Genomic DNA, 16,691 nt, shown 5'->3' with positions numbered 1-16,691 from the left:
GTGCTTTTGCCCATTTCCCTTCACTAGTTGAGTAGACATATCATTCTTTGTATACTCTTAACTTTTTGGGTTTCTTTGCTCTTGATGTTCTTTCTAGGTTTAATCCAAGACATATCAGTTTGTTGCATGAATGCCTGGTTATCTCTCATTCATCAAATAATCAGTTAAATATTTGTACCTTTGGCAATATTAATGCTCGGGTTCTTTTCTGGCTTGATATTCTTTTGAGGTGAAGTCCAACTTGGGAGGTGCACAATGAACTGCAGGTCTGCAGCAGGGGTCATTGACCTGTTTGGTTTGGAAGTGTTTTGTCAAACTTCTCTGATTCTTCAATGCTCTCATTCTCATAATTCTTCCCAGCGTTGAAGAATTTTGTAATGTGGTTCACAGGTTAGCAAGAGGTGTAATGTATGAAATAGATTGGTTTGATTGATAAGATACAGTTATTGATTTTCTTGAAAGCTTGCATTTATATTGATCGGTTGCTTAAGATTTCTGTTTCCGATTATTTATTGTTTGTATGTCTGTCATGACTTGATGTAGTTTGGATTGTGGATTCAAATTCAGCCTGCTGCTTTTGGATGCCTTTTGGTTCAACGACATGGATCAATTTGATAATACTTGTTTGGTTATCTTGTGCTCAGTTCTCTATAAATTTTTGTATACGTCTTGATCGGTTGCTGAAGATGACTATTTCCAGTTACTTATGCTCGTTTGTATGTCTTGTCATGTTGGTGTAGCTCAGATCGTGGATTTGATATCTTTAAGGCTCTGGATCTGTTCTAGTTGAGCAAATAGATTGGTTTGATCATTAAGCATTCAGTTATCCTATTCTTGGTTTTCTGGAAATTTTGAGTTTATATTGATCGGCGACTTTCAATTTCTCCTTCCAATTATGTATTGTTGGTTTGTCAGTCATGGATTGAGCTAGTTTGGATCACGGATTTTGTTTCAGCAACAATCTTTCGGGTTGAACGGCATAAAATTGGTTTTCTATTCCTTCATCACTCATCGGCGTGCTTGCTTGAATGATGTGGATCGGTTTGGCAAGCTTTCGGATTTCCCTTCACTAGTAGACACATTTAATATTTGATTAGACTTAATTTTGTGGGGAGTTCTATGTTGTTTTCGTTATTCTTTCTAGGTTTGATCCAATATTGGGGTTAATTAACCTAATGCTAAGAGGTTCCATGTAGAGCGGCCCTGTGATACTCATTAGTGGTTTTATCAAGCTTGGTTTTATTCCTTCTAAAAGTTTGTCCATGAAATTTTTGGTTGTGATTTTCAAAATTTTCTCCACTCTTTTACTATTTATTAATTTAGTAAAATCACATTTCTATTTATTGTTCTTCATAATTGCAGGTCTAGATGTATTTTGTTGGAAGGGTCAGATCTGGACAACTTCCATTTGTGAAAATCTTGATTTGGTTGTGGTTTTATTATTATTAATTATTAATATTATTATATTATTATGGTTGTGGTTGCTTTGTCTGTCATGACTTGATGTAGTTCAGATCACGGGTTCAGTTTCAGCAGCTAGCTTTCAAGTTGAACTATATGGATTGGCTTGACAAGCTTGGTCCTATTCTTCATCACAGCAAGCTTGGTTGAACGATGTGGATAGGTTTGGGCACTTGGCAAGCTTTCTGATTTCCCTTCACTAGTAGACATTTAATATTTTATTAGACTTAATTTTGTGGGGGGTTCTTTTGCTGTTTTGGTTATTCTTTTTAGGTTTGATCCAATATTGGGGTTCATTAACCTATGCTAAGAGGTTCCATCAGCCCAGTCAGTCCATGATGATCATTAGTGCCTTATCAAGCTTGGTTTTATTCCTTCTAAAAAATTTTATCCACGAGTTTTTATTGTGATTTTCCAAATTACCTCCACTCTTTTACTATAATATATATGATATATAATTTATTGAAATCGTATCTTCCCTTATATTTATTCTTCTGCATCTTTGTAGGTCTAGATGTATTGTGTTAGACGGGTCAGTTCTGGACATATTCCATTCATGAAAATTTTGGTTTGGTTGTGGTTAATTATTCCTTTTTCTGTGCTTTGCCATTTCCCCTTCACTAGTAGACATTAGCATTTGTTTACTACTGTTTTGGGGTTTGTTTGCTCCTGATGTTTTTTCTATGTTTATTCGAAGATATTGGTTGATTAACCTAATTCCTAGAGGTGGCATATAGTCATATGATGATTCATTAGTGCCCTGCCTTATTTATCCAATGAGTTCAGTTTGATGCATCAATGCCTGGTTATCTCTTATCAATCAAATAATCAGTTCAATTGTATTTAAATATTTTTTCTTTTTACCATATTAATGATCCGGTTCTTTTCTCTCTTTATTTTCTTTCGAGGTCTAGTTCAACTTGGCGGGTGCACAATAAATTGCCAGGGGTTATTAACCTGTTCGGTTTAGAAGTCTTTTGTCAAGCTTCTTTACTGATTTTTCAATGCTCTCATTCTTCCTCATTCTCCCCAATTTTGATGAATTTTGTAATATTGTGGCTCATAGGTTAGCAAGAGGTCTAACCTAGGGATATGAGCTAGAGCCCAGAGGGTGCCACTGAGATCAGCCATGATAGTCTTCTAATGATCATCATTACAACATTCTATCTGGAAAAATATTTATCCGATAAGTTTGGTTAATACTCTATGTTCTCTTTCATGCTTGCATTGTTGAAATTTTTGGATGTTTTCAGTTCCTAAAATTTCTCCCTTTTTTTTATGTGAACATTTTTCTTGTTTCCCCACCCCACTAATAGGCGTTTTTCTTTAATTACATATGAATTTAATATTATATAGGATTCTCAGTTCTTTGCATGCTTCTAGGTTTGCTCTAGCTTGGAGTACAGGATGGATGAGGGACTTCAAGAGTAAGGAAAACTTGAAGTATTAATTCTTGGTTTTTATAGATGGTTCCCTGTTTCTATTGTGTGGTCTAGGGTATTGAGCAAGGAACTTCCAGTGAAGGGTAGGTTTGACATATCCCATGCACTTCCAGGAATCTAACTACTTCCAAGTTTTGTGATTTTATTTTATTGCCATTTTATTGAGGTTTATGGCTGCTAAACTCTAGTCTGGTTTGAGACATCCTTTGGTTGGCCTCTTGAAGGAACATTGGATGTCCTATTTGAGTTTGACCTACTTGGTGCTAGAGTCCAATTGTTTATTTCTATGCATCCATCTTATTGAGAAATGTTTTCCTTAGATTATCTTTGTTTCATTCTTTGTTGAGTCTCATGATTAATTTTGCCACTTATATTGCCTGGAGGCATAATCCTTATACAGAGAAACTAACTACTGGAGTTAAATTGTGACTTTGATGATTAACACAACCTCTTGCCTGTATTGGTAGTATATTGTGCATGCTGAGTTTGGATTATTAAACATGAATCAATCCTGGTATACTTCATATGTGGTTTATTCTTCTCCCAATACTTCGGGTGAATATACTGGAGTTAGCAATTCGTCATCTGAGTTGAAGGATCCTTTCCTGTTACTGTGTTCTTTGACAATAGGGTTGTAATTTGAGCTGATGAACAACTTTTTCAGTTACAGTTTGTGAAGAACATGGAGATGTATCTTTATTTCTAGCATCTAAATTGGTTGATTGGATGTCCTTTCTTTTTAGCATCTGAATCCATGGAGGAGCTCTTTCCTGTAAGGCATTTCCCTGTCTCTATTATGTGCTGTAGTTTGTTCACCAAGGAACTTCTCACAATGAGTAGGTTTGATATAATCCCCCTTCCAGGAATCTAATCACATCAGATGCTAAGTGGTGGGATTTTATTTTATTGCCATGTTTTTGATGTTTATGGATATGCTAAATTCTGGTTTCATCTGAGACATCTTTGGTAATCTGCTGCCTGACTCTGGAGGATGTCCAATTTGATTTATGACCTACCGGGTGCTAGTCCAATAATTAATTTCTACTATGCATGTTATTGAGGTAAAATTTTCCTTGGATTGCCAACCCTTGTTTCATTGAATCTCATGATTAATTTGCCACTTACAATGTCTGGAGACAATTCATATACAGAGTAACCAACTACTGGGTGTTTAATAGTTACTGATGATTAACGTGTGGTCTGAAGCTTGTTATTGGGAGCACGTATGTGCCTTTTTCGCTCAATACTTGTGGTAGATATGCGGCTGGAGTTAGCAATGGATATTATTTCTTTCCAACCATTCGAGTATTCTTAATTGATCCGTGAGATTTGTCATTGCACTTTGGGAAAAAAAATGCAGGATTTCGCAGTGGATATTCTTTCTGGCATCTAAATTGAGTACTCTGTGCAATTTGAGTTGATGGGGGAACCTTTCCTTTACTGCTGACAATGGATTGTTGTGTGTGCTGATTAAGTTCTTTACTTAGGAGTGGTTTTTTGTACAGCATGTTGGCACTTCTGTGGATTTTTTTCACTTGTTCTCTGCCCTCCAATTTGAAGAATGCTTTCTAGAGAGAAGTTTCGCCTTTGTGAAGACTGCCTTCCCTGATAATTTGAAGTACGAAGATAGCTTTATTTAATTGATGATTGCCTGTCAACAAGTTTTAAGTTGTTTATGATTTCTCCTTGTGAAGATGCTCTTAAAAAGAACTTGAAACACTTCATTGATTTGAAAGGAACATCAAAGATATAGACCCTTTGTCTACTAGAAGTGGTTGTTTGTTCTTACCCTCCAACTTGGACTGCTTTTAGAGGATGATCTCTCTTTTGTGATGGCTTCTTTTGCTGATTTTTGAAGCTCAAATATATCGCAACTTTAATGACACCTCCTTGTTAAGATGTTTTTCTGGAGTCTTTCCTACCGGATAATATGTCTAGTCACTTCCAAGGGGGTCATTGAATTTTCATTTTGGGTGGTTCATGAAAGAGCCATGTGATGATTGCTAGTTTTGTTCACAACTCTGCTTCTGGTGCTAAGCTGCTTTTAAGCTTTTGTAGTTTTGCTCACATGATGAAATAAGATTGTATAAATGTTTGCTCGTCAGTTGTCACCATTTTGTTTGATATTTATATGGGAATCGGAAAGCGTTTTTCTTATTGGTAAATATGTATTTCATTTTTAGTCTTGCACTCTGTTACTTTTTTGTCAAAAGCTGAAAATAGCAAAAAGATACTTGTTTATATTGGTTTATAATTTGAGTTATCTTGCAGACTTGTAAGTGAATATTTGTCTGAATTTCACGTTTAGCAATAGTTTGTTTTAGTGTTAAATGCATTCACACACTTAGGTTGGTTTCATTACAGTTTATTTGAGTGTTTTGGTTGTTGATTGTGGTCTTTCTGGATTAATAAATATTTTTTCATTTTGGAATCTGGATTTATTGGCGATTCTATAGTTCTCTATAAATGTTTTTTTTTTTTTTTGCGCTTTCGGTCTTATTCATTCTTATTTATTATTATAATTAATACTTTCACTTCTTGTTTTTAATTTTTATAGCGTCTTTATGTTTATCTATACCCGATTCTAATCGCTCTTAAAAAGCAAATATTTAAAAAATATTTTACTGCTGTTACTTTTCAAAATGAAAAAAAAAAAAAAAAAATTGAAGCAAGCTTTTAAACAGTATCAGTTTGTGATATGTAAAGATGAAAAGGCCCTTCAAGCTTTTGCTTTCAACTGTTAAATGTTTTTTTGGTGTGTAAGTTTTAATTGATGAATGTTGAATTTGGTAAGGTTTACATTATTTTATGTTAGTACTATTTTGTGTAAGCTGGAGATGCATGCTAATTGATTCTGTTTTGTTTTGTTTTTTTAGTGTTAATTTAGTTTTGTTTTTTAACTCTGCCTGTGAAAGCAGCCGGTCCCAAGCCCGGATAAAGGAGGAGGGGAAAACTAGGTAGTATTTAATTCAAGTTTTTAAAATTCTTACTATTAGATCATACAATTGAATAAAAATTATTTCTTTTTCTCGGTTGCAAAATATTGTTAACATTAAAAAATGCTCTGTCGTGGAATATTATGAGCATACTATTGCACACATTTTTGCCATCTTCCTGCATCTTGTTCTGTTACAGGCTAAACAATTAATTTTTATTACTAAAATTTAACAAGAGCTAATAATATTTGTTTTTAATTAGGATGAAATTTGTATTAATTGTATCAAGTGTTTGTTTGCTTGTTCGTTCTTTTTTTATGTGTTGTACTAGTTGGTTTCACACGCATTATACGATTGGGATAACGTCCAATGTTTATTTTCAAATAAGTATATCAATACAAGATTATATTGGAGTTGTTCATGCATAAATAATTGAATGCTGAATTTGCCTATTGAAATAGGCAATTTAAGTTTTCAAAAGCAAGATAATATAATCAAGATCAAGATTGATTATAATTGTCAATCAAATAATTGTATGGTATGGTTGAAATCAAATACGGGACATATGGAAAAGCAAATAAAGATTAGGGCATAAGATATTAAATATATACTAATATAGTTTCAGGAGATTCTAGTAGAAGGTTGAGTTTGGGGGGGGGGGGGAGGGGGGGGGGGGGGTGCCCGGGCATATTGCACGGCAAATTACAAATAATATTATAGAAACATGATAGGAGATGTACTCCCCTCATGGTGGAATGGAGTTTTTTGACCCGCTGGTTTTTTTGTTTTTTTTTTTCAATGAGTTTGTATATATTTAATTTGTTGGAATTAAGGCTAAAGATCAAATAACAATAATAATTGAGAGATAATAAGATATGAAAAACAATCGTTATTGTAGTTGTATTATCTTTTTACGGCATAAAAATTAGGTGAATGTTATGACTTACAACTATGGAACCCTCTCATGTTTAAGGTTCAACTTTGGCCATTAGGCCGAGGGTTAGTAGGCCGAATCGTTAGTGGCACCGTTTAACTCCACCAATCTGTTTTTATTTATTTATTTATTTTTTAACTCCACCAATATGAATATATAGTGCATTCATTCTGAATACACGTACCAGTAACTGGTGTGGATATATAATTCACTAATTTTGGATATATAGTTCACTCATTTTGGATATATAGTTCATTAATTCTGGATATATAATTCACTAATTCTGAATTTATATTTCATTAATTCTGAATATATAGCTTATTCATTCTGAATATACAGACGCTGTGAACTGCCATAAGTTAACACAAAGTACTAGTAACCGGTGTGTATATATAGTTCACTAATTCTGGATATATAATCATTAATTCTGGATATATAGTTCATTAATTCTGGTTATATAGTTCAAATTATGCACAGCATAACGCCGTTAACGGCAATCGACAATGAATTTTCTTTTTAAAGCCAGTCAGCGTCATTTTTAATCAAAACGACGCTGTTTTGCAACCATAGCGCACATGGTTGCACGGCATAATTTGCGTAGTAAGCCTATCTGTGCACCATAACCTTAATAATATTTATAATAAAAAACTTTTCAAAAACTCCTAAAATGATGTGTTGTTTTTTAACGAAAAAGATAATATTTAACGGAAAGTTAACTGATAATCATATAATTAAAGATAAATTTGAAAATCTTAAAGAAAAATTAAAATCTAAACAATTCATTTGATTTAATAATAAAAACCATAGTGCACACGGTTGTACGGCATAATTTGCGTAGTAAGCCTATCTGTGCACCATAACCTTAACAATATTTATAATAAAAAACTTTTCAAAAACTCCTAAAATGATGTGTTGTTTTTTAACGAAAAAGATAATATTTAACAGAAAGTTAATTGATAATCATATAATTAAAGATAAATTTGAAAATCTTAAAGAAAAATTAAAATCTAAACAATTCAACGGGCTTCCTGTTGAAGCGCAAAGAGTCAACACTGCCTCCACTGAGACTCAATCTCATGACCTCCCACATAAGAGAGTCACTACATGTCATCTGAGCACAACTCTACTTGGCAAATTTTTATACTTTTCTTTTAACTTATTTTTAAACATTAGTCCTTAACAATAATTTATTAGTACTGTAGTGTTTTTTTTTTTCCGTACTTTTTGAGTTTTCATGTTGTATTTTTATAATTTCTTATTAACTTTACCTTTTCTTTTTTCAATTATATACCATCACTATGTAAAATTCAAGCACATACATATCTATGAATATGTAGTTTTTAGATAATTTAACTTAATAATAATTTAGAAAAAGATATCTTCAAAATGAATAATTTAGGAAAAGATCATATAAGATTCAAACACAAAAAAAAAAAAAAAAAAAAAGTTTCATATAAACTTAAACACTTTAAAAGGTGTAATTCAGTCCTAATCTTACTTATCAATTGTTGACGACGACATGAACCGGGCTTTCTTGACAAAAATTGGATGGCGCATAATCAAGGATAAAGGATCTATTTGGGCAAGGGTGCTGACAGATAAATATATGCATGGGAAAGCCAATATTCATGAGATCAATTGGCGCAAACTTGGTTCAAATCTATGGAAAGGAGTTTGTGAATTCTACTGCATGGAAGTGCCCGTAAGACGTGGAAGCCTTGTCTATGTGAGAGTGAAGATGAAAACAAAGGAGACCAGAATGATGACATCTATTGGAGCTTGGAGAGTAACGACATGTTCTCAGTCTCGTCTGTGTATAAAACAACATGCACCGCCGAATTGGATTTAGGCAATGATAAATGGGAGGATGTTTGGAGGGTTTTTGACTGAAATGGGAAGAGACAAAGGGTTATGGACAATAATGGGAACACTTTTTTTTTTTGACAAGAATAGGAAAACCGAGTTTGGGAAACGCGGTTGGGGTCAAAACCGCATTTCCCAAACTCGGGTGGGGCGCGATTTTACGGTACTGACAACCGCATTTGAGAAATGCGGCTGTCGTATAATATACAACAGCCGCATTTCCCAAATGCGGCTGTCGTATACACATAGCCGCATTTGAGAAATGCGGCTTTCGTATATCATACGATAGCCGCATTTCCCAAATGCGGCTATGCTAGCTGGCGACAAAAACGTGTTTGAAATGCCAGCGCAGGATGTCGAGGCCGCCATAGAAGGGCACGTAAAACAGCTTTGCTTCTGATACGCTAGCGTATCGTTGTACCTTTCGAGCAAGTACGGCTCCTTAGTTACGAGCTTCGAGTGCACGTAAAACTCCAAAGATAAGAATTAAGAAAAACAATGCTTGAATTCTTCTTACTGCAATAAAACAAAGGTGCGTACAATATATAGAAAACTTATTGAATGTAAACAAATTAATCTTTCCTTGCTAGCATGATTCCTTCCTTTTCAGTGATACCATCCAATCTTCTCAATCCTTTAATTATAGACATAATCATTTGTCATCCATCTAGCCTTTTTCTTCTCTCGATTTGTCCTCCTCAAATTAATGTTCTTTCCTTGTATAATGGATCTTTCCTTGTCTGGTTCAGAAGGTTCACGAGTTTGTGTCATGGTAGTTGGCGTAACACTCCCGACCCCATCGGAAACCACTATGTCCTCAAGGTGTTGGTTGCCAAAATACTTGGCAATGACTGTGGCAGGTTCCCACGTTGCATCAGCAGGACCACCATCGCTCCATTGTGTTAATATCTGCTCTTCCTGCCTTCCATTACGCAACACAGTTCGAGTATCTACCAAAGCCACAGGTTTGGAAACTGGTTTACCATCCCAGAATTCTGCTGGGAGAGGAATGACTGTTGGTAGAGGTGCGGATGTCCAGACCGGACGTAGCAACGACACATGAAACACTGGGTGTATCTTTGATGTTTCTGGCAGCTTTAAACGATACGCTACAGCCCCAATCTTTTCAATAATTGGAAATGGCCTATAAAAACGGCATGCTAACTTTTGAGATGATCGTTTAGTCACTGAGTGTTGACGGTATGGTTGGAGTTTTAACAGGACTTCATCACCGATTTGAAAAGATACGTCTCTACGCTTGGAGTTTGCCCGTTGTGTCATCCTGTGTTGCGCATTTAACAGATTGGCCTGGAGTTCTTTTATCAGTCCATCCCTTTCCATAAGCATTTCGTCAATTGTGGCAATTTTACTGGCATTTGCTGTGTAGCGTGGGATTGTGGGTGGTGGACGCCCATATAGTGCTTGAAAAGGAGTCATTTTGAGTCCCTCATGGTAGGTAGTATTTATACAATATTCAGCCCAACAAAGGAAATCGTACCAGCACATTGGGCGAGCATGTGTAAAAGCCCGGAGGTATTGTTCTAAGCCTCGATTAACCACCTCCGTTTGCCCATCAGTTTGGGGGTGATATGCCATGCTTCGTTTGAGTGTAGTTCCGTTAAGACGAAAAAGCTCTCTCCAAAAGGAGCTCATAAAAATCACGTCGCGGTCGGAAATGATTGAGTCTGGGAAACCATGCAATTTTACCACCATGGTTGTGAACAACGCTGCAACTTTTGGCGCATCAAATCCTGTTGGCAATGGACCAAAATGAGCGACTTTTGACAACCGATCAACCACCACTAATATGACAGTGAATCCTCGAGATGACGGTAGATGGGTGATAAAATCCATTGTAACTTGCTGCCACACCATATCTGGGACTGGTAATGGTTGGAGAAGGCCTGCAGGCGGTTGAGTGGAATATTTTGTGTGCTGACAGGTAACACAAGAAGCCACAAACTGCCTAACTTCGTTACGCATATTGAGCCAAAAGAATGTTGTTAACAGTTTTGCCAACGTCCGTTTAACCCCTGGATGACCTGCTATTGGTGCCGTGTGGAATTCATGCAAAATACTATTCTTGAGGTTCGAATGTTGGCTAATAAAGAAACGATTGTTGTGGAAAACTATACCGTCATGAACCGTGAAAGGAGGCAACAGTGTACCAGCACGTGCTTTAGTGTGTAGAGCTCGAAGATCCTCCAAAGAAGTATTTTCAGCTCTAATATCATCAATCAGGGACGGTAATGGTTGGCACAAAACAGAGAACAAGGTAGCTGCCCCATCATCCTCCCAGGATTCCACTCGTGACAAGGCATCCGCTGCTTTATTTGTGGTTCCTGGCTTATATTCAATGGTGAAGCGGAACCCCAATAACTTCCGAATATAAAATTGTTGATCTGGTGTGTGTACTAATTGTTGCCACAACTCCTTGAGACTACGGTGGTCGGTTCGTATGATGAAAGAACGACCTATCAAATATTGACGCCATTTATGCACTGCCTCCACAATGGCATAGAGCTCGCGATGATAAGTTGAGGCCGCTTGTAATCGAGATCCTAGCTTTTTGCTGAAAAAAAGCTAAGGGTTGGTTATCTTGCATGAGGACTGCACCCACCCCTATGATTGAGGCATCAGTTTCCAGTACAAATGGCTTTTCAAAATCTGGCAATCGCAAAACGGGGGCCGTGGACATAGCATGCTTAAGGGCTAAAAAAGCCTTGTGTGCTTCCTCTGTCCATGTGAAAGCATCTTTCTTCAATAAATCAGTGAGGGGTGCAGCAATGTGAGCATAATGACGTATAAAACGCCGGTAATATCCCGTCAACCCAAGAAACCCACGTAATTGTTTAACAGTCTTTGGAGTTGGCCAATTGTTCATGGCAGCTACCTTTTCCTCATCTGCATGAACTGCCCCTTCACTAATAATGTGTCCCAAATAGTCTACGGAGGTCTTGCAAAAAGAGCATTTTGTGAGTTTCACATAAAAAAATTCAGCTCCCAGAGTCTTGAGTATGATATGGAGGTGCTGCACATGAAGCTCCATGGATGGGCTGTAGACCAAAATGTCATCGAAGAAAACGATGACAAAATTTTGTAAGTAGGGAGAAAACAGACGATTCATTGTGGCCTGAAATGTTGACGGGGCATTCGTCAACCCAAAGGGCATTACTAGAAACTCATAATGGCCTTCATGTGTCCGGAATGCTGTCTTGAAAATATCTTCATCGTGCATCCTAATTTGGTGATACCCTGCTCGAAGATCAAGTTTAGTAAAATATTTAGCACCACCAAGCTCATCAAACAGTTCGTCAACGGTGGGTATCGGAAAATGATCCGGCACTGTAACTTTGTTTAAGGCCCGGTAGTCGACACAAAATCGTGTACTCCCATCCCTTTTTTTGACCAACAACACTGGTGAAGAAAACGGGCTAAGACTTGGGCGGATAATCTCTTGTTCGAGCATGTCCCGAACCAACTTCTCTATTTCTGTCTTTTGATAGTGGGGGTAGCGATAAGGACGCACATTCACTGGTTTCGTATTAGGTAACAGATGGATTTGATGGTCGGTTTGCCGTCGAGGTGGGGGGCCCGACGGAGTCTGAAACACAGTTCTAAATTGTTGTAGCACATTCTGAATTTGAACAGGAACGTCATCAGGGAATTGAATGTCGTCGTGCACTGAGGAGCTGGTTGTGTGCAAAAATAACTCGTAACCCTCCATGATTTCATTTTCTGAGAATAACGCTTGCAGGTGATGAAAAGAAATTTATGTGGGCAACAATGGTTGGTCACCTTGCAACAAAATATTCTACCCCTGCCAAGAAAATTCCATGGTTAGTTCGAAGTAATCATGTGTTATCTTTCCAAGTTCCTATAACCATTGAACACCGAGGATAACATCAGGTCCTTGAATGGGTAGAACAAAAAAATTGACAGCAAATTCATGGCCCTGCAGCTTCAACGGGCTTGATTTGCAGAGCATATTACATGCCAAAGAATCTCCATTGCCAATGTAGACCCGAAACGATTTAACAATAGTGAGGGGAAGAGCTAGATTCTCAGCTACGGCGGGCTGAATGAAATTGTGGGTGCTTCCACCATCAATGAGGACTTGCACTTGACCATTTCCTATGAACCCCATGAGACGTAATGATCGTGGCGTTCCCGATCCAGATAGAGAGTTCAAACTGGAAACGTCTCCGGTCAAAAGCTGCTCATTAGATTCCATGGCCTCCTCAATGTCTTCCTCGTGTGCTTCAAACAAGAGGAAACGGTTGGGGCACTTATGATTGCGGGACCACTTCTGATCACAACTAAAACAGAGGCCCTTCTCAATTTTCTCTTGGCGCATAGCTGGGGTAATATGTTTTACCGGTAATGATAAGGGTGTATTTCTGTGTATATTTGAAGGGTTTTGAATCTGGGCAGTTGGCTGGTGTGGTTGTGGGTTATGTGGAACTGGATATGGGGCTATTTGGGAGGAGTTTGGGTAGTGGCGTCTTTGTACTGGCAAGGCCGTAGTCCGTAGTTCTGTCTGGAAATCAATATGTTGTGCCTCAACCTCATGTGCTAAAGCAAACGCAGCAGTTAGTGATGCTGGTTTGGCTCGCATAACCTCCCTACGGATCAGCGGTTTCAGCCCTGCGATGAACATAGAAATTAAGACCGGTGTTGGAACGTTAGTTACCTTGTTCAAAAACTTTTCATATGCACTACGGTATGCTCCAACCGTCGTAAGCTGTGTTAGTTTTGAAAGTTGGCCAATGAAATCTTCAAAATGAGACGGATCAAATCGCAACTTGACTTGAGTTGTAAAATCTAACCACGAAGTCAAGAGACGGTTGTTCTTCATCCAACGGAACCATTCCGAGGCCTCTCCTTCCATCAATAATGATGTAACCCGTAGTCGTTGTTCAGATGAAATATTATTGTATTCAAAATATTCTTGAGCCCGAAAAATCCATCCGTCGGGGTCAATCCCTGAGAATTTTGGAGGATCAAACTTGAGGCAATTTGGCCTGTTATTTGAGTCGGAAAAAGTGGTGTGATGACCGATGTGTGGTGGATCCGACATGTCTTGTTGTGTGGGCATGGATGGCATTGATATGCTCATATTGTCCATGGTCTGCTGAAGTTGATGCATGGACCGTTGCAACGCCTGTGTGCTATGATGTGTAAAAAGGGCTTGTTGATTCAGTTGTTGCTGCAAAGCAGAGATAGATGCTTCTCACGGCTGTTCCGAAGGATTCTGGTTACTACCTTCAGTGTCAACTGGGGGGGTTTGAGTGGTGTTTGAAGTTGACATGGTGGGTAGGCAAAATAGAAAAAAAAAAACGAGAGGTGAGGACAAAAATGAAAGCACCAATTGATACGCTAGCGTATCGTTGTACCTTTCGAGCAAGTACGGCTCCTTAGTTACGAGCTTCGAGTGCACGTAAAACTCCAAAGACAAGAATTAAGAAAAACAATGCTTGAATTCTTCTTACTGCAATAAAACAAAGGTGCGTACAATATATAGAAAACTTATTGAATGTAAACAAATTAATCTTTCCTTGCTAGCATGATTCCTTCCTTTTCAGTGATACCATCCAATCTTCTCAATCCTTTAATTATAGACATAATCATTTGTCATCCATCTAGCCTTTTTCTTCTCTCGATTTGTCCTCCTCAAATTAATGTTCTTTCCTTGTATAATGGATCTTTCCTTGTCTGGTTCAGAAGGTTCACGAGTTTGTGTCATGGTAGTTGGCGTAACAGCTTCGTTCTGATTGTAGACTCTACAAGGATGGTTGAGGAGTAGAGAATGGAAAATGAGCTCCAGTGAATACTGATGAGTCTGGTACCACCCTCTGCCAAGCTTCTCTATGGGCTCTCCCATGGCTCCGTTGTTGAAATATTTACAGAGATTTTCCCAGGGCATCATGTCACCGCACTGGGATACCAAATCTTTGTTGAACTTTGCAGGCAATTCATATACATAAACTCCCCCGCGATCACTGCAGGTTGAGGTTGATTCACTGATCTGATGAACAGACGAGGTGGACCACGAGCGCTGCTCTGTTATCAGCTCGTCAACATTCCTATAAGCACCCTCCATCTCCTCATTCCCACTTCTGAAACTGACAACTTGATTCCCAATAGGAATAGTATTGTTGTTGGGCTTCTCTATCATCATCAGCAGAGAATTATTATTTTTCTCATCATCATCTGTTTCATTATTGACAGCTGCAGGGAGTTGAAGTGCGATATTGGGTTGAGTGCCGGCTGAGATGTAGTAGACGTTGTGGAGCTTTCGGGCAGAAACGCAGACGTGAAGTAAGGTGCCGGAAATAATGGTGGTAGATGAAGACCATAGGAAGATGAGAATGAGGATGAGAATTGCGGCGGAAGGGAGACGACGGAGCAGCGGGAGGAAAACACTATTACTAGGGCTGATGAATTCTTGTTGTTGGGGTTTTGGTTTCTTGGAACTTAGCAGCCTGGATTTCTTCTTAACAGCAGCAGCAGCGACTGCCATGGCTAGTCACAGGCTGAGCGGCGATGTTCTAATCCGCATTTATCAAATGCGTCTATGTGTATACGACAGCTGCATTTGGGAAATGCGGCTGTTGTATATTATACGACATCCGCATTTCTCAAATGCGTTGTCAGTACCGTAGAATCGCGCCCCACCCGAGTTTGGGAAATGCGGTTTTGACCCCAACCGCGTTTCCCAAACTCGGTTTTCCTATTCTTGTCAAAAAAAATATTCTCATTATTGTCCATAGCCCTTTGTCTCTTCCCATTTCAGTCAAAAACCCATGTTTGGAAGCTTAAAGTTCCAAACAAAATCGCCATGTTCATTTGGACTCTCAAACACAAGTAAATTATGACAAACTTGGAGAGAAACAAATGAGGCTTCACCATGGATCCACGATGCCCGAGCTGCAACTGCCAGAGAGAAGACGCGGACCACTGCGTATGTTATTTCAAGGAGGTTGCGGATATTTGGGAAGTATTATTACCCCATGGGGCCAAGTATGAATTTTTTTCAAAAAATTTTGATAGTTGGCTAACGAGTAATGTGGCAGGTAAAGTAAATGGAACGAAAGTGGAGAGCTGGGGAGAAACCTTTGCGTACACAGTATGGTGGATCTGGAGATGGCGCTGCAACAAAGTGTTTGGAAAGGAATCATGGGATTGGAAAATGAAGGTCAAGTGGATCCAAGACCAACATAGAGAAGCAATAGTGGCTTTTGCCAAGAAGAAAGCTCTGGGCGAAAAATGCAGAATCAAGAGGCAATACGGGAATAAACATGATGAAAGACATACCATCCACACAGATGTTGCATTCAATGTGAGCCATGGGCTGATTGGATGCAGATGAGTGCTAAGGAAGGCAAATGGCGATTGGCAGAGAGGATTCAGTAGCTCAACAAGAACAACCCGTGCAACGGAAGGAGAATTGCGAGCAATTTTACTGGGGATGGAGTGGGCATGGGCGAACGGGATAAGAAAACTAAGAATTTTACATGATTCGAACCAAGCAATTGAGTGGATCAACAATGGCCATATCCTACAAGGCCCTTGTGCGAGTTTAGTAAAAGAATGCAAAGCCTGGCTTCAAAAGGAATAGGAAATCACATGTGAGTACACCCCTCGCGAGGAGAACTGTGTCGTGGATAAGCTTGCAAAGGAAACTGTCAAAAACCGATGCGAATGGACGGATTTCTTCAACCCCCCTGAGAGCATTTTAGACTACCTGGAGATTGATAGAGCTCATACGTTGTTTAACAAACAAAAGTTTGTTCATTGGGTATCTCCTCCCTCTCACCCAACAAAAAAAATTGTTGACGATGACAAGATTTTCTATGTAAACTTTTATTCAAATATGGCATTGATTTGATATATCTTTAATTTTTTTTTTTATAAATTTTTTAAAAAAAGAATATGTGTGTATGTGTTTGTGTATATGGATTATAGTGTATGTGCAAATATAATTTAATATACCTCTTTGGAGTAACATTGATCTATATACTCATCATGTTCAACTGTGTCAAGTATAGCACA

The 16,691-nt window shown here is 38.2% G+C and overlaps 3 long non-coding RNA genes across 4 annotated transcripts in view; 2 read left to right on the top strand and 1 right to left on the bottom strand.

Moving 5' to 3' along the window:
- Positions 1 to 452: 452 nt before the first annotated feature.
- LOC109154485 lies at positions 453 to 13,159 on the bottom strand. The gene is made up of 3 exons (XR_002049717.1): positions 13,150 to 13,159; positions 11,931 to 11,934; positions 453 to 761 (listed from the first exon to the last, which is right to left on the bottom strand). It is a non-coding gene; the product is annotated as an uncharacterized LOC109154485 (long non-coding RNA).
- The window catches only part of LOC109154476, a 58,972-nt gene continuing 43,286 nt past the window's right edge, over positions 1,006 to 16,691 (top strand). Inside the window, exon 1 of one of the 2 annotated variants that reach the window (XR_002049706.1) lies at positions 1,006 to 1,254. This is a non-coding gene — a long non-coding RNA (uncharacterized LOC109154476). Of the gene's footprint in view, positions 1,255 to 1,655; positions 1,859 to 16,691 lie in introns of those variants that run through there. The other variant, XR_002049707.1, reaches the window with a different exon arrangement.
- On the top strand, positions 3,172 to 16,614 carry LOC109154475. Its single transcript, XR_002049705.1, has 3 exons — positions 3,172 to 4,101; positions 4,953 to 4,960; positions 16,605 to 16,614. It is a non-coding gene; the product is annotated as an uncharacterized LOC109154475 (long non-coding RNA).

The sequence above is a fragment of the Ipomoea nil genome, unplaced genomic scaffold (genome assembly GCF_001879475.1).
Source record: "Ipomoea nil cultivar Tokyo-kokei standard unplaced genomic scaffold, Asagao_1.1 scaffold2647, whole genome shotgun sequence".
In the NCBI taxonomy this organism is placed as follows: domain Eukaryota; kingdom Viridiplantae; phylum Streptophyta; class Magnoliopsida; order Solanales; family Convolvulaceae; genus Ipomoea; species Ipomoea nil.
Note: the sequence above shows the minus strand (reverse complement) of the source record. Positions and strands in the feature narration are given on the sequence as shown.